The sequence below is a fragment of the Giraffa tippelskirchi genome, chromosome 8 (genome assembly GCF_054371585.1).
Source record: "Giraffa tippelskirchi isolate mGirTip1 chromosome 8, T2T-mGirTip1v1.2.pri, whole genome shotgun sequence".
In the NCBI taxonomy this organism is placed as follows: domain Eukaryota; kingdom Metazoa; phylum Chordata; class Mammalia; order Artiodactyla; family Giraffidae; genus Giraffa; species Giraffa tippelskirchi.
In genome coordinates, this window is record NC_137282.1 from 154,016,998 (window position 1) to 154,043,429 (window position 26,432).

A 26,432-nucleotide genomic window follows, 5' to 3' on the forward strand; every position below is an offset into this window, starting at 1 on the left:
AATCAATGAATGTCCACGTAGAACTGACAATTACTAAGAGCAGTGATTTTTCTCTTTTTTCTACTTCTTTTAGTAAACCTTCAATACCATGTAAAGGGTAGTAAAGACTGTAATTCAAAAACATTAACAAAAATTATTTAAATCATAGATCAGGGCAAGTTTAAAGAATAAGGGCAATAAAGTCATTTGCTTTGCAATGACGACATTAAGGTGAACTGCTGGTAAGTCAAGAGCTATTCAACCTTGATGATAAACAATTTGAAAATATACATGAACAACAGCAAAGCAAAAAGAAAGAAAAAATATGTCCCAGCAGCCTAACCTCACTGAAGAAGCCAGAGAAGGAAGCTTAAGCGGTACAAACTGATACCCAATCTTAGAAAAATGACCCAGAGTGTATAGAATGAACTGACAGTCAGTCAGTCAGTTCAGTTGTTCAGTCGTGTCCTACTCTTTGCGACCCCATGAACCACCGCAGCACGCCAGGCTTCCCTGTCCATCACCAACTCCCGGAGTTTACCCAAACCCATGTCCATAGAGTCGGTGATGCCATCCAACCATCTCATCCTCTGTCGTCCCCTTCTCCTCCTGCCCCCAATCCTTCCCAGCATTAGGGTCTTTTCCAATGAGTCAACTCTTCACATGAGGTGGCCAAAGTATTGGAGTTTCAGCTTCAACATCAGTCTTTCCAATGAACACCCAGGACTGATCTCCTTTAGGATGGACTGGTTGGATCTTCTTGCAGTCCAAAGGACTCTCAAGAGTCTTCTCCAACACCACAGTTCAAAAGCATCAATTCTTTGGCACTCAGCTTTCTTCACCGTCCAACTCTCACATCCATACATGACCACTGGAAAATCCATAGCCTTGACTAGACGGACCTTTGTTGGCAAAGTAATGTCTGACGGTAGGTTCTTAATAAGTAACCTGCTCTCTGGGAGCCTGGTTACTTTTTATTTTTTTCAAGTATTCCTCTTTCTGGATATTGTTGTTGTTGCTCAATTGCTAAGTCATGTGTGACTCTTTGCAACCCCACGGACTGCAGCATGCCAGGCTTCCCTGTCCTTCACCATCTCCCGGAGTTTGTTCAAACTCATGTCCATTGAGTGAGTGATACCATCCAACTATCTCATCCTCTGGATATTATTTAATTCAATTTTTAAATATTATTAAGGCCTGCAATAAAACTTGTCAGGCTCTGTGCTTGGCCCTGGGATATCACTATGCCCAAGTCAGACCCAGACCCATGGGGCCTAGAACTGAGACTATGGTGCAAAATAGAGACAAGTATAGAGACCATTACCACCCAGTGTGGTAAGGAAAGCAGCACATGTTACAGTGTTGGCAATTATCTGGTTCTTAAGGTGGTTGGTAGGTGCGTAGGTGTTCATTTTTATGACTATGTTTCTTAACTTACATATATGTACGTATAAGTGTTTGTTATTTTGCATGTACCAAATTTTACATAATTTAAAAGGTGACGGTGGGAATGCAAACTAGTAGAGCCACTATGGAGAACAGTGTGGAGATTCCTCAAAAAACTGGAAATAGAACTGCCATATGACCCAGCAGTCCCACTGCTGGGCATACACACTAAGGAAACCAGAATTGAAAGAGACACGTGTACCCCAATGTTCATCGCAGCACTGTTTATAATAGCCACGACATGGAAGCAGCCTAGATGCCCATCAGCAGACAAATGGATAAGGAAGCTGTGGTACATATACACAATGGAATATTACTCAGCCATTAAAAAGAATACATTCGAATCAGTTCTAATGAGGTGGATGAAACTGGAGTGTATTATAGAGAGTGAAGTAAGCCAGAAAGAAAAACACCAATACAGTATACTAATACATGTATATGGAATTTAGTAAATCGGTAAAGATAACCCTGTATGTGAGGCAGCAAAAGAGACACAGATATATAGAATAGTATTATTGACTCTAGGGGAGAGGGCAAGGGCGGGATGATATGGGAGAATGCCATTGAAGCATGTAAATTATCACATGTGAAACGAATCGCCAGTCCAGGTTTGATGCATGATACAGGGTGCTCGGGGCTGGTGCACCGGGATGACCCGGAGGGATGGGATGGTGAGGGAGGTGGGAGGGGGGTTCTGGAAGGGGAACACATGTACACCCATGGTGGATTCATGTCAATGTATGGCAAAACCGATACAGTATTGTAAAGTTAAAAAATAGATAAATAAACTAATTAAAAAAAAAAAGGTGACGTTTAGAGGATGTGGAGGCAGCCAGGGTGCACCCCATCATAACCTAGTGGGTGCCATATGAAAGGTGTAACCAGACTAATGAGTAAGAATGAGCCAGAGAAGGGGAGACAGGCAAAGGAGAGAGTCCTCAGACAGGAGGAGCACAGAGGAGAGGCATGGATGAGATGAGGGGGGTGGGCAGGACCTGACTCAGGAAGGCAGAGTAGTCTAGCAGGGCTGAGTGATGGTGGCCCCGAGCACCGGCCCAGATGCTAAGGACTTTATGAGCCAGTCCAGGAAATAGAGCTTTATCCCGAAGACAGTGAGGAGTCATGGAAGGGTTTTGTCCTGAGCTGAGTTACAGGATTATATTCACGTTTGAGAAACATCACGCAAGCTGCAGGGTGTCTAGTGAACTGAAGGGAACAAGACTGGAAACAGGAAAATCACTTGAGACACATTCGTTTACTTATACATTTTACAAAGATCAGAAAGTTTGAAAATGTACAACACTGGTAAGGGTGCAGAGAGGCAGAGAATGTAAATCAACATGGCCTCCTTAGAGGGCAATTTGTCAATATCTATGATAATAAATAATTCATATACCTTTGACCTAACAGTTCTATTGCTACAAATCAATCTGGCAGATAAATTTGCACACCTGATAAGAGATGTATGTATGAGATGTTCACTGAAGTACCCATAGTATAAAGAGGATAGCTCATTTTAAAAATGAGTTAGGTGGTTCTGTGTAGGCATGAAAAGATCTCTTACATATGTAGATGAATAAAGCAAGATGTCAAATATTGAGTATGATATTCTTCCTTGCACATAAAATAACATATATGTATACACTGATGCATCTATGATTTTGTTGATGCATAGAAAAATATTTGGCAGGATAAATTGGTTGCCTCTGAAGAGAAAGCCTGAAGATCTGGTAGAAGAGAAAATTTACTTTTTATTAAATATATTTTTAATTCTGTTTTTGTATGGTAAGGACAGTTAACATGATATCTACTCTCTCAATAAATATTTAAGTGTACAAAACATTATTATTGACTACAGGTACTTTCCTTCTTTTTAATTGCTGAGTAGTATTCCATTGTGTTATAAATATATATATATATATCCCCACACACATATATATAAATCTTACATCTTCTTAATCTGTTCATCTGTTAATGGACACTTAGTTTGCTTTCATATCTTGGCAGTTATCAATGATGCTGCTGTGAACATGGGGGTGCATATATTTTTTCAAATTCTATAGTGTTTTTGGCCTTTTTGAATATATACCCAGTAGTGAAATTGCTTGGTCATGCGGTAGTTCTATTTTTAGTTTTTTGAGAAACCTCCATACTGCTTTCCATAGTGGCTGCACCAATTTCTATTCCCACCAACAGTGTCCGAGGGTCCCCTTTCCTCTACATCCTCATCAGCATTTGTCGTGTCCTTTTTGATGACAGTCATTCTGTACAGCAGATCTTTAGAACTTACCTTCCTTAACCAAAACTTTGTGCCCACTGATTAATGTTTAATTAAAACATAACACACATGATGAAAAGATCATGCCATGTAAAACTGTATAGGCATATGTGTACATGTTATATTTTAATTAAACTTTATGGGATTTTGTGCGATTGTGTTTAAGATGGATTTTCTAGTACCTGGCAAAAGATTACATAACCTGTCATTCCTCAGCCAAGACCTGGTCAATCCTTGCTACTCCCAGAGGTCCAGTAAGAAGATGTTTCAAGGTGGCTTCTACACTTAACTGTTTTCTAAGGAGAGAACAAAAATGGCCCATGGCCCCTAGAAGGCCCTTTTGGAGGCCTGATCCATAGGAAGTGCCTGACCTGCTTTGAAAAGAGAGTAATGAGGAATCTGACCATAACCTTATATATCTTTCCATTCCAAAAAAATTCTTGGGTCAAGCTTTCATCCCCTGTCAGACCGTCTCCTGCTGTCCTGCTTGTCTAAACCTTCCTCCAGACAGCTGCTAAGGCCCTCTGCCCCGGACGGGCCACGGGAGAGCTGGAAATCAGGCCTCGGGAAGGCAGCCTGGAGGGGGCCTCCTGTTAGACAGAGGCCACCCAGCCCACCTTTCCCTCCTACTCTGGCCCACCCTCCCCTCTGTGCAACCTCAGCAGAGGTAGCATGTCTTCTTTCCTGGCCGGTGATGCTCAGAGGGAGGAACCAGGCCTGGAGAAGAGGATTTTTTCGCAACACACACATGCAGCATGCATCAGAGACCCTTTTCACTTGACTCAGAGGCAGGGGCATCACCCTCAAGGACTCCCAAGCACTTTCTCAGCAGGTGTACTCAGGTTCACGCTGGTGAAAAAAGTTTTCCTGGAGGTTACGTGGGGGTTGGAATCTAGCCCGTCCACTTATATTTCTATTCCCCATCCCTTCGGCCTATTTATAAAGAGCTCTTCATTTATAATGTGATGTTTACTTCGGAATACTCCAGGGAACTTCTGTTCCATCTTCCAGCCTCCAAGACCCTGAATAATTGATTTTAAAAGTAACTCACGGCATATTTGCTCCACGAGGGGGAAAGAGACTGCAACGTAGAAAGGCAGTTTAAATGGGCAGAAAGACATTTTTTTGTGTGTTCTAAAAACCTCAAGCAAATGTGTATGTACATGTAATGGCTAACGATGAGCTAGTAAGTTTGGCTCCGCATCACATGAGATCCAGCTCATATCAGAACAGGCAAACGGTCAGGTCGAAGAGCGTCATTAGTGCTCTCAGTCAGCTTCCTCTCTGACCACTCCTTTTATTTGTTAATATTGAGAAATAAATAGGCTCTTCTTAAAGGAAAACAAAAAGTGCCTTGCAAACTTCAGCTTGAAAAATTCATTTAAAACATAATGTCCTCTCAACAAAGATAAAGGTAACTATATAACATATATTAACTATATAGCATATATTAACTATATAACATATATTATATATAACATACATTAATTAGCTTGGTTGTGGCAATCATTTCACAATGTATCAAATTTCAAAACATCACAAAGTATATCTCAAATATATGCAATTATTTATCAATTAGACCTCAGTAAAGTTGGAAAAATAAACTTTATTTTATTTTTATTTTCTCTTATGATTTTATTAACATTTTCTTCTTTCCATTTTACTTTATTCTAAGAATAGTATATAAAGTACAGAAAAATTTAAAAAAAATAATGTCTTCTGTAGTAATTGCATTCAATTATAACAGCCATAGCAAAACAGAAGTTTTGATTTTATACATGGAAAATTGATACTTTTTTTGGATTGTCTTATAAATCCAAGCACCGGATATAAAATGCTCAGAGAGAACTCACGCTTCAGTTTGAGACATGTCAGTATAAGGTTTTCTTCCTAAGAAACCTCTGGGAAATGTTATATACAACCTGTACCATTAAAGCACCTTCCTGCTTTACTGCACATTAGTTCCTAGGTAATCACTTCATTTTTACTTAATCATTGCAGAGGCCAAGGCCATGGAGAAGTGGGACATAAGATGGACAAGTTTTGGTAATTGGAGGGCAAAGGCAGGAAGCATTTCCAGTTGAGATGCTGCTGGAGTAGTATATGATGATGGAGGACCCTGGCCTCTAAGGCAGTTGTTTCAGGTGCTGGGAAGGGAGGAGTTTTAGTTTCCTAAGGCTGCTCTAACAAGGCACCAAAAACTGGTTGGCTTAACCAAACAGAAATGTGTTGTCTCAGTTCTGGAGGCTTAAAGTCCAAAAGCAAGGTTGTGCTTTCTCTGATGTCTCTGGAGGAGACTGTCCCAGCCTCCTCTGGCTTCTAGTGTTTAGGGCGATTCTTGGTTTTTCTTCACTTGTAGCTGCATCACCCCAGTCATATGGCCTTCTTTCCCCTGAACATCTCTGTCTCTGTGTCCAACTTTCCCCTTTTCATAAGGACACCAGTCATCTTGGATTACAGCCAACCCCAGTGACCTCATTTTAAGTTGATTACCTCCGAAAACACCCTGTCCCCAGATGAGGTCAGATTCTGAGATACTGGAGATTAGGACATCAGCACGTCTTCTTCTGAGGGACACAGTTCAATTTACAGCAAGAGGGGCTTGGAAGACCCCTGGATGGATGGGGAGAAGGGGTGGTACCAGACAGAAGTGGGGCTGGGAGGCTGTCAGCTCTAGCCTGAATCCACTTCGCAGTGATGCACAGAGTTGCCTGGATCCCTTCTATCAGGAAAGAAAAAGAAAACAAAAACATAGCTTTCTGAGCCGCACAGACCACCACAGAGCCCCATTCTCTGCCTCTAGACTATTGTACAGAGATGTTTCCAGCACACGGAGCAGACAGTTTAAACGCAAAGCAAAACAGATTTCTCTCTGTCATTAAGAGAGCTCTCTGGAAAGAGATACCTTTCCTGTGATAAACTCCCAGAAGTGAACACATGCTCTCAGGAGCAATGGCTCAGTAGCTGGCTGGTGGTGGGCCAGGATAAGCACACATCTGCTCACACTCAATGGGGCACCCTGGGTGGGTGATATTTAAAGTAAAATACAGCAGCTCTAATGAAGTTTCCACAGCGGTCACTTGATAAATTGGTGATTTGATAAACTGGTGATTTTGTTGAGGTGGAGAGAAAAACAAGGGCGAGGGAAGGGTGAAATTGAGAAAAAGAACATTTTAATTGATGTAAAAAGTGGAAGTTGTGAGCTTGCCAGTCAGAGCAGTCGTGATTTAAATCTGGAAAACCATTTTAAGTTGGACTCCAATTTTTAGGGCATGGGAAGACCTGACCTTATAATCCCATAAATTTGAAAGTGGTTATAGACATTCACTTCTCAGATAGCTTAAAAGCATAGCCTCTGCTTTTAAGGGGCATGTGATGTTTTAAAGGAAGTTACATGGGTCTAAAACTGACAAGGGACTTTTAGGACACATTCATTTTTTATTGACAGTCCAGCTAAATATGTAGTTGTGACAGGATGTTAAAAACCATCAACTGAAAAAAAAAACATCAACTGACCATGTGTCCCTTTCCTTATAAGTGGATTTTCCCATTCAGGATGGGAGACGTGGTTGGGTAAAACCACAAAGATGCCACACCCAAGGTTCCATTGCTAAAGGGTTGATGGTTTCCAGTTTGCTTGTACAAGTAGCAGAAAAGCAGCTGACTCTTCAGAGTTCAGAGGAGTCATCTTACAGTCAGTCTGTAGGATATTTGAGGGGAAAAGCCTGATTCTAACGTTCAGTTACTCTAAGGGACACGCTTCTCCTCTGTGAGAGGGATCCCACTGGCAGGAGTCAGTCACATGGCCTCACGCAGATGCTATAGGATGGAAATCAGTCTAACTGTGTGCCCCAGAGAGGAAAACTCAGATATTGGTAGTCTGCCATGGTAGGCAAGGTTGGACAAAAATAAAAAGAAGGCCAGGGCTTTGACAGAAACACAACCTCAAGCTCTAGGTTCCATGTCTCCTTTCCTTCCAAGAGGTGGACATCAGTGTCATAGGTCCTTATTTGTAGGGAGAACCCCGGCCCCCATGAAGTGTGTGGGGTAGACACGTGGAAGAGAGGGAATACCCCTTTTTTCTTCAGAATAGTCTTTGCCTTGTGACTAATTAGACATACTGTGTGTGTGTGTGTGTGTGTGTGTGTGTGTGTGTGTGTGTGTTAGTCACTCAGTCATGTCTGACTCTTTGTGACCCCATGGACTATAGCCCCCCAGGGCTCCTCCGTTTATGGAATTCTCTAGGCGAGAATAGTGGAGTGGGTAGCCATGCCCTTCCCCAGGAGGTCTTCCCTACCTAGGGATCGAACTCAGGTCTCCTGCATTGAAGGCAGATTCTTTACCCTCTGAGCCACCAGGGAACGTAAGACACAAGGGGAAATGGAATAATCAGTGGAGAAAGTTCTTTGAACCGTGTAATTGTCTCTGTGTGTATCTCACCTGAACTGCTACGTAAAAATAACTAGGCACGTTTTCTTCCATGTCCTCAAAGACTTGATTGGTGATGTGGGCTTCCGTAGAAGTATGCAAACAGCTCATGCTAGCCCTGAGGAGAAAAATCTGTGTAACTATCTCTTTTAGGGTTTTTTGACTATTCTGCAAATATTCTGATCATGAGCTGACAAGCTATAAGGCCAGGAGCATCTGAGGCCACCTGGGGAGAGCAGAGACAGGAATACCCTGTTCGGCTGAGAATGACAGTCACCAAGAGGTCAAGCAAATTCAGTTTTAAAGAGCGCTTGAAAGGGGCAGAAAGGAGGTGACAGTGGGAGGAAGCAGAATATGATGAGGCAGTAATTGGAGAGAATAACTGAAGACTCTCGGCTGTTTTCTTTAACCCTCTCTAAACCTGTATATATCAAAGGTTCTTGTATAAGTCCCGGAAGCTTGGTCTGCCTAAAAGATGCCAGTAAAGGAGGAGAAATTTGCAGACACACCCCATTTCCCTTTTTTACATCTTTTTGTCTCCCAGACTTCCTCCTCTGACTCCCAGATGCCTGGGGTCCTCCTGTTGTCTACTGATTCCTCCAGCAGTCACCTCATTTCCCCCTATGCTTACATAGTAAACTGGAATTTTGCTCCTTGATTTAACTTGTGAATGATTGAGAGTTCTATTACCTGTTAATATATTAACCTTCCCACTATGTTTTGCACTTTATAAAGACAAATGAATCAGTTCTTAGTAATAGGTTTCAAGGGTCAGTGAAAGTGTTAGTCGCTCACTTGTGTCCAACTTTTTTGAGACCCCACGGACTGTAGCCCACCAGGGCTCCCCAGTCTATGGAATGCTCCAGGCGAATACTGGAGTGGGTTGCCATTCCTTTCTCCAAGGGATCTTCCTGACCCAGGGGTTGAACCCAGGTCTCCTGACTTGCAGGCATATTCTTTACCATCTGAGCCACTGGGGAAGCCCCTCAAGAGTCAGAAGTGGGCAGATATTCTTGTTCTGCCTACTATATTATGGAGTGGTCCTCTATCAAGTCTATAACATTCCTCTGAAATAACTGATCTAGTAACTATTTGATCTAGTTAAAGGCCTAGAGTTTTCTTAATACCATAAATCTGGGTTTAAAGCAATCACGGGATTATGTGTTGAATTTTTCCAGTGCAGAGTGTCACATTTTAATTTCCTCATACTTTGATCCTAGAATAATAGAGCCATAGGGTTTTGTTTAGTTTTGTTTTGTTTTTCTCATTTGTTACAGTTTTGAACCATGACCAATGATGTGAACAGTTGCTTTTCAAAGCACTGTATGACTCAAGGGCTGAGAGCGGGCCAAATATGTAGGACTAGTGGGTATGTTTGGGGAAAAATTAAGTATAAATGAAAAGCTCTTTGATGGGCTCTATTTGTGGCTGTTTGTCACTGTGCTGATTACAACATTAGTGCTACTCTCTGCTGCTTATGATGTAAAATGATAATTTCCACTTGCTCAGAGTGTTTTTGAGTCAGAAACTTGGGAAGGCCCTACGGAGACAGAGCATTTCTGCTCCACGTCATCAGCTGGGGTGGCTCGGGGGGCTGAAGGGTCCACTCCAGGGTGACTTCTTCGCCTGACTGGCAGGTCGGTGCTGGCTCTAGCCTGGGGCCTCAGAGGCGGCTCTCAGCCAAAGACCTTGGCTCCCCTGCACGTTGGCCTCTCCACGGAGCTGCTTAGGCTTCCTGACAGCATGGTGGCTGGGTTCCTAAAGTGAGAATTCCCAGAGGCCAAGGAAGAAGCCAATGGGCTCTTGCTGACCGAGACATGGAAATCACATGGCACAACTTCCACTGCATTCAACTGGTCAGTTCAGTTCAGTTCAGTCACTCAGTCGTGTCCAACTCTTTGTGACCCCACGGACTGCAGCACACCAGGCCTCCCTGTCCGTCACCAACTCCTGGAGTTTACTCAAACTCATGTCCATTGAGTTGGTGATACATCCAACAATTTCATCCTCTGTCATCCCCTTCTCCTCCTGCCTTCAGTCTTTCCCAGCATCAGGGTCTTTTCAAATGAGTCAGTTCTTCGCATCAGGTGGCCAAAGTATTGGAGTTTCAGCTTCAGCATCAGTCCTACCAATGAATATTCAGGACTGATTTCCTTTGGGATGAACTGGTTGGATCTCCTTGCAGTCCAAGGGACTCTCAAGAGTCTTTTCCAACAGCATAGTTCAAAAGCATCAATTCTTTGGTGCTCAACTTTCTTTATAGTCCAAATCTCACATCCATACATGACTACTGGAAAAACCATAGCTTTGACTAGATGGACCTTTGTTGGCAAAGTAATGTCTCTGCTTGTTAATATGCTGTCTGGGTTGGTCATAGCTTTCCTTCCAAGGAGCAAGTGTCTTTTAATTTCATGGCTGCAGTCACCATCTGCAGTGATTTTGGAGCCCAAGAAAATAAAGTCTGACACTGTTTCTATTGTTTCCCCATCTATTTGCCATGAAGTGATGGGACCAGATGCCAGGATCTTAGTTTTCTAAATGTTGAGCTTTAAGCCAACTTTTTCACTCTCCTCTTTCATTTTCATCAAGAGGCTCTTTAGTTCTTCTTCACTTTCTGCCATCAGTGTGGTGTCATCTGCATATCTGAGGTTATTGATATTTCTCCCAGCCATCTTGATTCCAGCTTGTGCTTCATCCAGCCCAGTGTTTCTCATGATGTACTCTGCATATACGTTAAATAAAGTGAAGTGAAGTCGCTCAGTTGTGTCTGACTTTTTGTGACCCCATGGTTGTAGCCTACCAGGCTCCTCAGTCCATGGGATTTTCCAGGCAAGAATACTGGAGTGGGTTGCCATTTCCTTCTCCAGGGGATCTTCCCGACCCAGGGATTGAACCCGGGTCTCCCACATTGTAGGCAGACACTTTACCATCTGAGCTACCAGGGAAGGTGGTAAGTTAAATAAGCAGGGTGACAATATACAGCCTTGACGTACTTCTTTCCCGATTTGGAACCAGTCTGTTGTTCCATGTCCAGTTCTAACTGTTGCTTCATGACCTGCATTCAGATTTCTCAGGAGGCAGTAAGGTGGTTTGGTATTCCCATCTCTTAAAGAATTTTCCACAATTTGTTGTGATCCACACAGTCAAAGGCTTTGGCATAGTCAATAAAGCAGAAGTAGATATTTTTCTGGAACTCTTGCTTTTTCGATGATCCAACAAGATATTGGCAATTTGATCTCTGGTTCCTCTGCCTTTTCTAAATCCAGCTTGAACATCTGGAAGTTCACATATTGTTGAAGCATGGCTTGGAGAATTTTGAGCATTACTTTACTAGCATATGACAGGAATAATGACTATACCTTATGCATAGGATGCTTAAGAGAATTTAGTGAGTTAAGATTTATAAAGCCTTGAGAATGGTGCCCAGCATGCAATAAGTACTGCATGAGTATTTGTTACACAAGTATACTCAGCCCCCAGTAGGCTTTCCCGGTGGCTCAGTGGTAATGAATCTGCCTGCCAATGCAGGAGACATGGATTTGATCCCCAGGTGGGGAAGATCCCCTGGAGAAAGGAATGGTAACCCACTCCAGTATTCTTGCCTGGGAAATCTCATGGACAGACAAGCCTGGAGGACTATAATGCATGGGGTCGCAAAAGAGTTGGACACGACTTGATGTGTTACTGAGACCCAATATTTTTTGTTCATCAACTATTGCAGAAAGCTCATTCTTAATGCAAAGGAAACCTATAATTTGGAAGAGAAAACAACTGAATATACCTGTAAATGCAAGTATAGAAGCACAATATTGGCTATGTTGTAGATACCCATGTAATTGAGTTGCATGAAAGGTTATGCTGTTCTTTCTCGGGAGAAGGGCTTTGAGGTTTGGGTAGAATTTGAATATTAATTATTAAATATCACTTAACCAATACATGTGGAGTTCTGGGCATATGGTATGAGTGACATGGCTGAGACATACACGGTGACACAGCTGTGAGTGAAAATGACAAGGTCCATGCTTGTAAACTCCTGGCGTACATCCTTGTGGTGAGATAAAGACGCAGGGTGTGACGCAGCACGCACAGAGCACACACGGAGGGAAAAGCAAGATGCGAGTGTCAGGGAACAGAAGGGGACAAAACGGAGCAGGTGGCCTGTTCACTGTAGCACAGGACAGACAGGCAGAAAGTCATCTGGGCTCCCAGAGAAGAGATCAAATGGAAATGGCCTGAGCCAGAGCGTGAAGCCCCTAAAGCTCCCTGCAAACAGTTTCTATCTAATGCATGGGTGCTAACTGACATCTCAGACCCCAGCTAAGACAAGAGGAGTTAGGTCAGGCAGAGACTATGGCAAGAGTCTTGTTTTCACATAACTTTCTAATTTTAACAGCTGTCAAGCATTAAAACAAGGCCAGTTTCAGAATGTAAAATACAAAAATCAATTGTATTTCTATACGCTAACAAAGAATAATATGATAATTGTGTTAAGACAACAGTTCTATTTGCAATAAAATCGAAAGGAATAATATGCTTGGGAATAAATTTAACAAAAGAAGTACAAAGCTTCTACTTTGAAAACTGCATAACGTTGTTGAGAGAAATTCAAAAAAAACTAAATTAAATAGAAAGATACCCCCATGTTCATGGATTAGAAGAATTAACATTGTTAAAAATGACAGTGTTTCCCAAACGGATCTACATATTAACACAGTTCCTGTCAAAAATTCCCACTGTCGTCTTTGCAGAAATTGATGAGCTGACCTTAAAATTCATATAGAAATTTGATGGACCTAGAACAGCCAAAACAATTTTGAAAAAGAAGCACAAAGTTGGAGAACTCACTTCCTCCTTTCAAACTTATTGTAGTGCTATAGTAATCAAAACTGTGTGATACCATCAAAAGGATAGACAGATCAATAGAATAGAATTGAAAGTCCAGAACTAAATTCTCATGTTGTCAGTTGGTTTTCATCAAGAGTGCCAAGCCAATTCAAAGGGGACAGAATAGTTTTTCAACAAACGGTGCTTAGATGACTGGATATCCTTTTGCAAAAGAATGAAGTTGGACTGCTTCCTCACAGTTGACAAACAGTAACTCAGAATGGATTATAGACCTAATTTAAGAGCTAAAATAAAAAACCTCTCAGAAGAAAATGGAAAAAATTTAATGACCTTCTGTGAGGTGAAGCATGAACAAAAGAAAAATAATTAGACTATCAAAATTAAATACCTTTATACTTCATGGACTAACACAATGTTTTTGCCAGACAAAAGGAGGGGAAGAGGCTGATAGACAACTTGAAAAAATCTCATGAGGTGACTTATTGTGTTTTTTTAGGGAAGAGTGAAAAGGAATTAGAGGAAGACTTGTTTTATTTGTGTCAGAACTGAACGCAGTTACTGTACAAAGCTTGTAAAACTTCAGATGCTTTGTCTAGAACTGCTTTTTAGCTTTTAGGTATTTCTAGTATTTCCCCAAGCTGCTCACCTGAGCTTGCAGAAGATTTAAGAGTTGCATTTAAAAAATGGAAACCATAGCAATCTCACACACCTTTTCATTAGGGCATCTAAACCTGAGCCATAAAAGGGTGACAGCAAAAGTTGAAGGGACTTTTTTGTGAGGCTATAATCCAATTTATCTCCTATGCTTCTGGTTTTATATTTCCACAATTTATTTTTATGGTTCTTCAAGTTTATGGCATTTTTATATAACTTATTTCACCTAATTACCATCATAACTATAGAAGATAGATATTATTAACCCTCCGTTTATAGCTATGAAGAAGCTGAAGTTCAGAGAGTTTATAAGTTATGCAGAGAGAAAAAGCAATCTCTGGCCAGTCTTTCTAAATATAGTAAAAAAAAAAAAAGAAAGAAATTATGATAATAGTGATGGCATGATTGTTGTTGTTCAGTCAGTCCGTCATTTCTGACTCTTTGTGACCCCATGGACTGTAGCGTGCCAGGCTTCCCTGTCTTTCACCATCTCCTGGAGCTTGCTCAAACTCATGTCTCTTGAGTCAGTGATGCCATCCAGCTTTTCAAATGTTGCCTGTGTAATAATAATATGTGATTAGACCATTGGCTAACATTAATAATGCTTTATAACCATATCATTGTATTGGTTACAATATGGGAAAGAAGGCAGAAATTCAAAATGGAACAAAAATCACTTCTTGAAACTAGTGCCAATACTAGTGATGTGGCTAAGACAACAAGATATTAGAGAGTTTAAATTCAAAAGCAAACCACTATTTTCAAGTTAAATGATCAAATAAAAGAGAGTTTTCCTAAATGTTCTCTAAACATCTACAATTTGACTATGAAGCAAGGAAGTACATTAACATTTGTATTTATGATCAATCTGTGGATTAATGCATTCTGGAACATTTTGATTGTTTGGTGGATTGGTTACTAACCTTGTATGTTGACACATCCTCTCTATATAAGCATACAGATTATGTGAAAAGTACTAATCACACATTCTGAGATTGTATACCAAGTTAAAATCTAGCTCAAGAGTTTCCTTGATATTCAAGGCTAAGTTCAAGGATAGTCATTTCTAAGATATTCTTCATCTTGATATTATGTATTATTGTGTCAATGTTTTTGAATCCCTCCTTTTTTTAATTACACTCAGCTAATGTTACATATGTGAACTTACAATAAATTCACTGGCACCAGAAATCCTTCCTTCTAACTGTCCTCCACCCTCAACCAGACACTTCTGGAATGTCCTTTTGACCAGCTGTTCTCAGGAGGGGCTGAAGTGTTTGATATTCCAGAAGAGACTAAGCATCTTCCCTAATCTAGTCATTAATCATTAATTGCTTTAATAGTTTAAAATTTATGCAAAGACAGTTCATCCATAATTATGCATGTATTTTACCTTTGGGCATATGAAATGTAAGACAATTTTCTATAATTTTTAAGGGCAAGGTAACAGATCACTTTTCAGACATTTTTCCAGAGGCTATCAACAAATAGGTTTTTTTTTCTCTTCAAGGTAATACTTTTCAAACTTATTTCCCTTAGGAGGTACCCCAGGGGCCTCAGAGGGTGTTAAAGGTGGTGAAAGCAGATATTATGTTTAATCCTTCAACTCACTTCACACAGAGTATTAAACTGTTTTTAATAGTGATATTCTTCACAAAGTTTGGGGTTTACCACGAGCACAATACGGATAGAAAACTATTGCTTTAAGGCAACCCATAAGGTGTCTGTCTCAAGATATATAGGAAGGTATGTTGAAATCCTCAGAAGCCTCTTCCAAACAAGTTTAAGTCATTTCAACTTTTAAAAAAATTATGCAATTCTACTATTTTAGGATGAATATGGTGATTCCGAAAATAAAAAGCAGTAAGAGTTCATGTAAGCTGAGCATGGTTATTACCAGGAACTCACTTTAGACACCTTTGTTTCTGTATGTTTGTGCCTATATATGTTTGGCCACCTGAGTCCCCATAACTAATCCTTCCTTGTCCTCAAGTGAAGTTACAGGAATGCTGATAGTATTTCATATCTTCCCTTATGGTACTTCAAAGAATTTCTCCACTCTACTTCTTTGCCAGTTTGAACCAGTTGACTTGGTTTGCCTGTCTTCATGGCAGTTCACTGGCTTGTGGGAGCATCCCAACCTCTCTGCCTGTCTGCTCTGAACTTGCTATTTCAGACTGTGGTTAGATTCCCAGGTTGCCCTCACTCAAGACTCTGCATCCAGATCTCTTTTACCAAACTCTTCTCACAACCAGCCTCAATTCTCAAAACCTTATCCTATATGAGGTTATCAAGAAAAGAGCTCAGAGTTGACTTACTACCCCAAAATGGAAGCACCTTTCACTCTAGATTTTAATCCTGAGCAAAACATTATGAATCAAAGAACAACAGGTCTTTAAAGGAACATAGATGAGATGGTGGGAGAAGGCGATGGCACCCCACTCCAGTACTCTTTCCTGGAAAATCCCAAGGACGGAGGAGCCTGGTAGGCTGCAGTCCATGGGGTCGCTAAGAGTCAGACACGACTGAGCAACTTCACTTTCACTTTTCACTTTCATGCATTGGAGAAGGAAATGGCAACCCACTCCAGTGTTCTTGCCTGGAGAATCCCAGGGACGGTGGAGCCTGGGGGGCTGCCGTCTATGGGGTCGCACAGAGTCGGCCACGACTGAAGCGACTTAGCAGCAGCAGCAGACGAGATGGTGATTCAGTCCCGTGATTTTTCCTGTCCTCGCCCCAAGTCTTGGCTTTTTTAAAGAAATAACCTCTAGAAAAGAATTTACCACTTCCCTAAGATTCAATAATCATTCTTCTACTCCCTGGTAGGAAATTCATCAAATTCGTTTATATTTTAAAATTAGCTTTTAAAGTAGAAAACACATCTTTTTGCCACATCCTTGGAGACTAGTTGTTAAGACTATGAAATTTAAAAAATTGAATCAACTATAAAGTCACAGGCCAGTTTATATCAGAAAATGAAATCATAGGCCAGTTCTAAGACTCAACCTATATAGAATGGGGAAAATACTATTAATTCCCCTCTGGGCTTGGTCTGGAGTCTTAAATGGGTTCCTCTGTGTAAAGTGATTGAAACAGTTTGATGTATAGGAAACACTAAGTAAAGTACCTTGTTCTGTGTGGTTATTGGTTGGAGGTGTTATTAGGACCAGGGCTTTGAGTTTTCTGCTCACCTAGTATGACCATACACTTTCAGCCAGGTTGCTGAAAAATCACTAGCTAGTGAAGTGATGAATCATTTCCAGTTAGAATCAGCAATTTCCTTTGTACCCAGAACTTTGTTCCCTAGCACCACTCTTGCTGCCAGCTTTTGTTTCTTTGCAAGAAAGAAGCTAAAAAGAATTTTAAAATGCTTTTCTATTTCACCATTTCTGCTCCATCCCATGAGAGCTCAAATAAAGTACATCACATGTACATGACATGGAAATTTTATTTTCCAGGAACAATTTTGGTTACATTTTGACATAGCCTTAGACTTACTAGAGTAAGACAAAGTCTCTCTTATTTACTTAACAAGTCCTTAAAAATACTACCAAACCTTATTTAGCTTTGAGGTCTGATCAAATGCCCTCCTTATTAAGATTTAATCTATTTCATTTAACTTCAATTTATAAAGAACTCTACAGGGATTTTTATTAAACATTTTCATGGTAATATTTAGAGTCTATTACTATTATTTAGCTACAAAGAAAGACATTTATCCTTAGAAAATGAAGTACACCACCCATCCAGTGTTAATTCCTTTGCATTTATCTCATGGATTTTTTTAAAAAAATTAGAACTTGAGAAGGAACTTGGTGGATATGAGTCAGTATAATGAAGTAGAAAGAATACAACATTTGTAGTTAGAAGACTGGGTTTTCAATCCCAGTTCTGTTACACATCAGTTGTGTGGCCCTGGGCATATAAATCCTTTGACCTTTCTGAGTTTTTTCTTATCCATTAAATGAAAATGACAATTCCTGCTTTTCACTTCCTCCCACAGGTATTTTAAGTCACGAAGGTGGCCTGTTATGTGCGTGCTCAGTCACTTCAGTCGTGTCCAACTCTCTGCGGCCCCATGGACCCTGGCCCACCAGGCCGCTCTGTCCATGGCATTCTCCAGGTAAGAATACTGGAGTGGGTTGCCATTTCCTTCGCCAGTGATAAAGTATGAAGTGAGTGAAGTGAAGTCGCTCAGTCATGTCCGACTCTTTGCGACCCCATGGACTGCAGCCCACCAAGCTCCCCTGTCCGTGGGATTTTCCAGGCAAGGGTACTGGAGTGAGGTGCTGTGGCCTGCTATGTAGGACTGTGACAATTCAAACTTGCCCCACCAGCCTTGCTCTCAAGTCTCCTGCTTCTCCAACTGGGTCTCCACTGGCCCCCTGCACACTCAGAGGTTCCATAGCACTCTTACCTACATGTCGCCCTCTTGATTCAGGAGGGAACTATGCAGTAATTTTTATTCACTGATGATTCTAGACAAGTAATTCTGAGAGACCCCACCGGGCTTAATAAAATTTGAAAACAGAAAAGTCTTCCAAACATGATTATCTTCTAACCGTAATTCCCTTAGGAAAAACTCCCATGTCCCCACTGAGTCCTGTTATCAGTCAGGTCACTCTGTCATTCAACAGAATGTCACTGCAAAAGTCATTTTTAAAAATCTCTCTCTCTCACGTACACACACACACACACTATCTACATCCTGTTGGTAACTGTTAATGGTTGAGTAATGAAGTTCTTTTCAAATTCTCAACCATTCTTTGTAAATAATCTGGTAAAACCAAATTTTAATAACATTTTTATTCATTCAGATCATACCGACTTCATGTTGTAAGGCTTTATGAAGAGTCAGAAATTATTTGGGTAGTCAGATATGCAAGATATATAGCTATAGATATATACACACATATAATTTAGTAATTTGAAATTATTTACCTAAAGTTGATTATATTAAACAAATAATGATCACATCTCTGTGCCATTACTTTATAGGCCCAAACTAGGTCATTGAGACCAAACACACTTTTAAAATTTTTGGATGAATTTTTCTATCTGTAAAACTTTGAAAAGGCCCATGAGATGCGCTGTTTTTTTAACAAATTATTTGTAGCCTGTTGTGATTAATGAAAGATGTATTTGGCTGTTTCTCTGCTCCTAACCAAGGGCAGTCACACAGCTGCCTAAGCAAATGCATTTTCCCACATGTTCTCAGGATTAGCCCCCATGGTGGCTTTTTCTGTTTATTTTAATTTTAAAAAATTTAAAAATTACATTTAAATTAATTTAATAATAAATAAATTAATTAAAATTTTGATTTAAAATTTAAAAAATGCATTTCTACTTAGAACATATCTTGATGGCACAGTAAACATGAAGCTCTGAGTGCTCCTGGGGAGCAGAGAGAGCCTCTGGAGACCTGGAGCCTGAATCCACACACCAAAAGGGGAAGGGGGTCCTGAAATTCTCAGGAAATGTGAGGACCAAGTATAAGCCCCCCCCTTGCCCACTCTCTCCTCCTGGAGCATTGCCATCTAGGTTGAAAATGGGTTGAGGCAAATGTCAAGGAAAGTCTACAAATGGGCTACATGTGGAGCGGTCCCATGTTGCCATGGTAATGGGAAGACAAGGAGGGGGTGTTAAAAGCTACTATTTTTGATTCTTAGACTGTTCCAGTACAATTGTCAGAGTCATCTCTGTGTCCCCTTCCACCTGCCTTTTAGCCCTCCCAAAGTGCTGGGGCCTATTTACCAGTTGCCAAAGGTTAGCCGGTCGATTCTCCATCAGCTGTCTGAAAACTGAACGATCAACTCATTGTTCCTTCTACCCGACCCCTAGCTACCAATCTGATTTCTTCCCTGACTTAGCTGATGTGATTGATTGATTCCTTTTTTTTTTGCAATGGCCAGACACAGGGTGGAACCTACTCACTTATGCTATCAGGAATAACATTAATTATTTGATAAGCAAATAGTTAAATATATGGATTGGTGGCACCATTTTGCTGAAGCAGAGCATCCTTGTCATCTGTCCTATCATATCTATACAGACCAGGTTCTACAAACCTCAGCATTTGGTGGGTGAGATTGCTGGTTCACTCCCCCTTCCTACTTTCTCACTACTTTTGTAAGTAGCTCTGTATCACCATAAATGAGTTGGTTATCAGTGTATTACCCCTTCACTGCAAATGAACTCTTCAGTACCCACTCTGCCATAATTTGGCCACCTGATGTGAAGAACTGACTCATTGGAAAAGACCCTGATGCTGGGAAAGATTGAAGGTGGGAGGAGAAGGGGACGACAGAGGATGAGTTGGTTGGATGGCATCAGCGACTCGATGGACATGAGTTTGAGCAAGCTCCGGGAGTTGGTGATGGACAAGGAAGCCTGGTGTGCTGCAGTCTATGGGGTCGCAAAGAGTCAGACACGACTGACTCGACTGAGCAACTGAACTGAACTGCCATAATGGACTGGACCCCAAGCTTTTCTTCTTTACATTGAACGTGATAGAAGTTTTGTCAGTAGAGGGCGCTACAAGGACACCGCTGGAGAAAGGCGGGTTCTCTTCCCGGATTTGGCTGCTGCCCTTTGTTTTTTCAGGGACTTCCCTGGTGGCTCAGATGGTAAAGAGTCTGCCTGTAATACACGAGACTGGGGTTTCATCCCTGGATCAGGAAGATCTCCTGGAAAAGGGCATGGCAACCCACTCCAGTATTCTTGCCTGGAAAATCCCATGGATGGAGGAACCTGGAGGGCTACAGTCCCTGGGGTCACAAAGAGTCAGACATGACTGAATAACACTTTGTTTCTTGAGAGTTTTTTTTAAACGTTTCTTTTTTCTTGTCCAGTTTTATTGAGATATAATTGCTGTACAGCACTTTAAAAGGTGTACAGCATAATGCCTTGACTTAAAGACACCATGAAATAATTAGCACAGTAAGTTTAGTGAACATCCATCTCATAGAGATACAAAATGGAAAAAAAACCCCAACATTTTCTTATGATGAGAACTCTTAGGTTTACTCTCTTAACAACTTTCATATATAACATACATCAGTGCTGACTATATTTATCATATGATAAATTATGATTTATCATATGATAAATTATGATTAATCATATGATGTATTATATCCCCTGGAATAGGAAATGGCAACCCTCTCCAGCATTCCTGCCTAAGAAAATCCCATGGTCAGAGGAGCCCGGCGGGCCACAGTCAGTGGGGTCACAAAGAGTCAGACACGAATGACTAAGCACACACACATGCACATTTATTTATCTTATAACTGGAATTTTGTACTTTTTGCTGCCTTCATCCAATTTCCCCCACACCCTAATTATGATCTCTTTTTCTGTGAGTTTGTTTTTTATTCATTTTTAATTGAAGGATAATTGCTTTACAATATCGTGTTGGTTTCTGCCATACATCAACATTAATTAGTCATAGGTATACATATGTCCCCTCCCTCTTGGCCCTCTCTCTTACCTCCCACCCCATCCCACCCTTCTAAGTTGTCACAGAGCCCCAGTTTGAGTTCCCTGAGCCATACAGCAAATTCCCACTGGCTATCTATTTTACATATGGTAGTGTATATGCTTTCATACTACTCTTTCCATTCATCCCACTCTCTCTTCCTGCCCATGTCTACAAGCCTGTTCTCTACGTCTGCATCTCCATTGCTGTCCTGCAGTGGTTCAACAGTACCATCTTTCTAGATTAAATATATATGCATTATATACAATATTTGTTTTTCTCTTTCTGATTTACTTCACTCTGTATAATAGGCCCTAGGTTCATCCACCTCATTAGAACTTATTCATGAGCTTCTTTTTATGCCTGAGTAATATTCCATTGTGTATATGTACCACAGCTTCTTTATCCATTCATTTGTTGATGGACGTCTAGGTTGCTTCCATGTCCTAGCTACTGTAAATAGTGCTGCAGTGAACGTTGGGGTACACATGTCCTTTTCAATTACGGCTTTCTCAGGGCATATGCCCAGTAGTGGGACTGTTGGGTCATATGGTAGTTTTATTCCTAGTTTTAAGGAATCTCCATACTGTCTTCCATAGTGGCTGTATCAATTTACATTCCCACCAACAGTGCAAGAGAATTCCTTTTTCTCCACGCCCTCTCCAGCATTTATTGTTTGTAGACTTTTTGATGATGGCCATTCTGACCAGTGTAAAGTGACACCCCATCCTAGTTTTGATTTGCGTTGCTCTAATAATGAGCGATGTTGAGCATCTTTTCATGTGTTTGTTATCCATCTGTGTATCTTCTTTGAAGAAACATCTGTTTAGATCTCCTGCCCACTTTTGTTTGTTTTTCTGGTATTGAGTTGCATGTGCTTTACTCGTCATGTTCCTACTGCCTGGTCTGTTAGTGGGACATGCATGAGGGGACGACTGGTGGTGTCTGCCACAGCTGCATGTCTGCAGACCCTTAAGGACTTTGCAGCCCTTCCTGGGCCTGGTGACCACCTTCGCACGGCCTTCGCACCCAGCAATCCAGGCCTTACACACAGTGGTACCTCAACTCTCTGCCTCTGCCCACCTGGCTGTACACCTGCCCAAATTACCTACACCCCAGAAGGATATTTCCTACTTGCCTGGTGCCTAAGGATGAGCTCTAGAACTGGCAACCCAGCAAAATGCTCCTCTGGGCTTCAACTATACCTTCTGAACCTCAGGCTTAGGGAGGGCACCCGCCCAAGTGCGTGCTTCCCTGGATACTCTCTCTAAGCCCTATGATACCCTTTAGAGTTATCTTTACATCTTTATGGTTATGCTATCACAGCTTAATAATTCTTTACATTCAATCTCCCCTACTTACATGACTGTGTGATTTCTGTCTCCGGATTAGAACCCAACTGATACACCTTTTTCCCAAATGACCATCAGTTTGCTCACCACCCTCAACCTCACTCCCTTCCTGGATTCATTCTGTACCCACCAAGCCTCCAGGGAACTGGTCAGAAAGAGTTCAGTTGATCTATAAATGACTGTTTCTACTTAATGGTTTTGCAACTTTTCAAAACATGATGCCCATCTTCTCTTTGTGAATAATGACTTCTTCAGATAAAATGGATAAAAACAAATTGGTTAAAAACAACACTCCTCCTTGAAAGAGACGCTGTTTCAGCCCCCGAGAAACTCTTCTTTAATCAACTATACTTTCATTTAAAAGAAAGAAAGGAAGGAAGGAACTCTTTTTTTTCTAGAAGGATGTGTGTGTGTGTGTGTGCACACTCAGTTCTATGTCTGATTCTCTGTAACCCCATGGACAGTAGCCCGCCAGGCTCCTATATCCATGGAATTTTCCAGGCAAGAATACTGGAGTGGGTTGCCATTTCTCCTCCAGGGGATATTCCCGACCCAGGGATACAACCTGACTCTCTTGAGCCTCCTGCTTCGGCAGGTGGATTCTTTACCTCTAGGCCACCTGGGAAGCCCAGAAGGATATATAGAGCCAATTTATGGTAAATTTTTTGCCACTGTTCATCTTGAGGAACTCCAGCTAAATATATAGACTCTATTAGTCTAAACTAACTAAATAATTGTGGGTTTGTTTTTTTTTTAATGAGAAGGGTTTGTGGAGTGTCAGGTGAGTAATTGTGTCTTCCATTACCCGAAGACCCTGTGAGTATAGAGGCTAAAAGAAGTCATCTTGCTCATTGTGACCCTTTCCATACACAGACTCCACTTCTGACTGATTATTATACATTCATGAAGGTGAGGGTGGGACGTTCTGGGACAATAGCATTGAAACATGTATATTATCATATGTGAAACAGAACACCATTCCATGTTCGATGCATGAGACAAATGCTCAGGGCTGGGGCAATGGGATGACCCAGAGGGATGAGATGGGGAAGGAGGTGGGAGGGGCATCCAGGATGGGGAACACATGTAAACCCATGGCTGATTCATGTCAATGTATGGCAAAAACTACTACAATATTGTAAAGTAATTAGCCCCCAACTAAAATAAATAAATTTATTAAAAAAAAATTATACATTCATGAATTGATACACAGAAAGTATTGATCAACTTTCCAGGTAGCAAGCTCTTTCCGAAGCAACTCCCAATTTGATGAATTCATTTTCTTTTGTGAGCCTGAAAGCTATTTGATTTTCAGAGCACTTTCCTACCTAATGGCATAAAGATTGAAACTGAATTTTTTAGTAATGGGATTTAATTAGAAGAAACTTAAATAAAATGGATGATAAGAGCTTTTTACAGAAAGAAAAATCATTTTGAAAATAAATTGTTCCCATGAGATCTTGCTGTGAATAGCATGTTGCTCTTGGGAACAGAATAAGATGATTCAGGGCAAAATCACCCTGGAATTATTAAGGACATGTTAGGAACAAGCTTCCTAATGGAAGCAACAATTGTCTTGGAAGATGCAGTCAATGAAAGTTTTTGCCTTGTAAAATGGATAGCTTTAAAAAAAAAACTGGAAGAAAAAATGTTCATTAGATTTAGGCTTTGAATCTCTGCTTAGGGAAGTAGTTTATATAATGGAGTCATAATCACTTACATAGATAACAAAATGCCAGGAAAAAAATACCTCCTCATACCCATCCTTTCATTGTGAACAAAGCACTCCCATTAAAGACCCATTCCTTTGGAATTTTGGGGTTTAGGATGTTAGAATTGCTTATTAAAATGCAGATATTTCTAACAGGAGTGACCCTTGAAGTTTCTATGAGCCGACTTTATCAGAGAGAAGTCTATGGAGTTGCTTTGCAATCATGACAGGTCCACAAGTATGGACACAAGCTGGATTTCTGGTGAGTGTTAGAGGCACTCAGCTATACATGGTTCTGCCGCACTTTGCTGTTTGTGTGCTCACTGACGTGCATTGTCTTGTTCAGGAAGAACTGCTTGAAACATGCACAGTCCACCCATTCTCCCAGGCAGGCAAGCCAGATCATCAAAGTGGAAGATACTTAAGGATACATTCTGGGCAATTTCTGCATGTTTTGTTTTTCTGATTGTATTTGTGTTGTGTATTTAGTCACTCAGTCGTGTCCGATTCTTTTAGACCCTTTTGACTGTAGCCCACCAGACTTCTCTGTCCGTGGGATTTTTCAGGCAAGCATACTGGAGTGGGTTGCCATTTCCTTCTTCGGGGTATCTTCCCAACCCAGGGATCAAACCTGAGTTTCCTGTGTCTCCCACATTGCAGGTGGATTCTTTACCTGCTGAGCCATCAGGGAGGCCTTCTGATAGTATTTACTTTAGTGCAATGCCATCAAAAATCAATACAACAAACAGTCCTATGAAGCTCATCATTGGATTTACTGTAAGATCATTGTCAAAGATTTTGGCATTATCACATCCACTGTCTTTTTTTATGTGCAAAAATTTCCTGACTGGTCTTGGAACAAATGATATTTGGCAGTTCTCTTGGACAACTACTTGTTTTTTTATATTATGGACACTGTGAAGCATTTCATAGACAAGATTTTTTTTTTTAAATTCCACTCATATTTTTCATTTGTCTTCAATGTGTTTTCACCTTTGTTTTCTTTCATCCTTTATCTGTGTTTTTAATTTATGCTACAGTTGTGAATAGTATATGTGTAAGTATGTGCATCTGTGTGTGACATGTATGGTTATGTGCATGTGTGTGTTAAATAGAGCCTTATTATAAACTACTTTAAATAATTTCCAGAGCAAGGTATATTCAAAACACATACATAACTGGTTTCATTTAACTCTCACACAACCGTATAAGATGAATTATGCTTCTCATTTTTAAAATGAATAAACCTCAAGGCTGTAAAATATCAAGACCTTATCAATGTCATGGGGCTTCCTTTGTGGCTCAGACGGTAAAGAATCTGCCTGCAATGTAGGAGACCTAGGTTCTACCCCTGGGTCAGGAAGACCCCCTGCAGAGGGAATGGCTACTCACTCCAGAATTCTGGCCTGGAGAATTCTATGGACAGAGGAGCCTGGTGGGTTACAGTCCATGGGGCTGCAAAGAGGCAGACACAACTGAGCAACTAACAACATATCAATGTCATGAAACAAAGCTAGTCTGAAGCATATTTTCTTTTTTGTTTTTAATTCAAAACCCCATGCTTCCTTCCCATACTTAGTATGTTGAAGGAGAAAAAAAAATACTAAAAAAGATAATAGAAATTCAGTTTTCCCTAGAGTCACTTCCCATATCCACTATACACTGAGAATGCTTAAATAAATGCAACTAAACTGCTCTGACTCTTAGAGTAAAATATTCCAAAATCAGTCATTCTGTTGGACCCATCCTAAATGTTCAGGTAAGCCCCCATAGTGGGGCTACTTGCGTGGTCAGCCTGTATTCAGTAGAACCCAACTTTACCCAGACATTCAAGGAATCTCCCTCAGTACTTGTTAATAAGTTGGTTTTGTAATCTCTCCTTTAAACCTTGCACACAGAGGCTTGGGAATTGCATCTATGTATGTTGAAGTTGATTAGTTGACATGACCTCTTTCTTTTCAACAAATAAAACATGAAACTTCAATCTCCAAAGCTCTTTGCACATTTATTTTTAATGAATAACGTGCCCTGATCAGACAAGCAAATCACAAGTTCATCCAGAGAAACGTGGAATACAAACAAGATGCTAGATAAAGCCTATGTGCAAAAACTTATCTGAGTGAATAGTTCTCTAGCTATTAAGATCGGTTAAAGGTACTTGTTATCTTAAGAAATATATGGAAACATGAAGGATACCCACCATATTTTTATTTCATCTTTATCTCTGTGGATATGGGATTTGGTTACAGGGAGGGGGAAAGC

The 26,432-nt window shown here is 40.7% G+C and overlaps 2 long non-coding RNA genes across 2 annotated transcripts in view; both read left to right on the forward strand.

The window, feature by feature from the left end:
• LOC145516721 (uncharacterized) overlaps positions 1-26,432 on the forward strand; it is a 256,327-nt gene that overhangs the window by 142,593 nt on the left and 87,302 nt on the right. Inside the window, exon 5 of the long non-coding RNA XR_014061697.1 lies at positions 17,634-17,753. This is a non-coding gene — a long non-coding RNA (uncharacterized LOC145516721). The remainder of the gene's footprint in view (positions 1-17,633; positions 17,754-26,432) is intronic.
• LOC145516724 (uncharacterized) lies at positions 9,949-14,012 on the forward strand. Its single transcript, XR_014061700.1, has 2 exons — positions 9,949-10,894; positions 11,725-14,012. It is a non-coding gene; the product is annotated as an uncharacterized LOC145516724 (long non-coding RNA).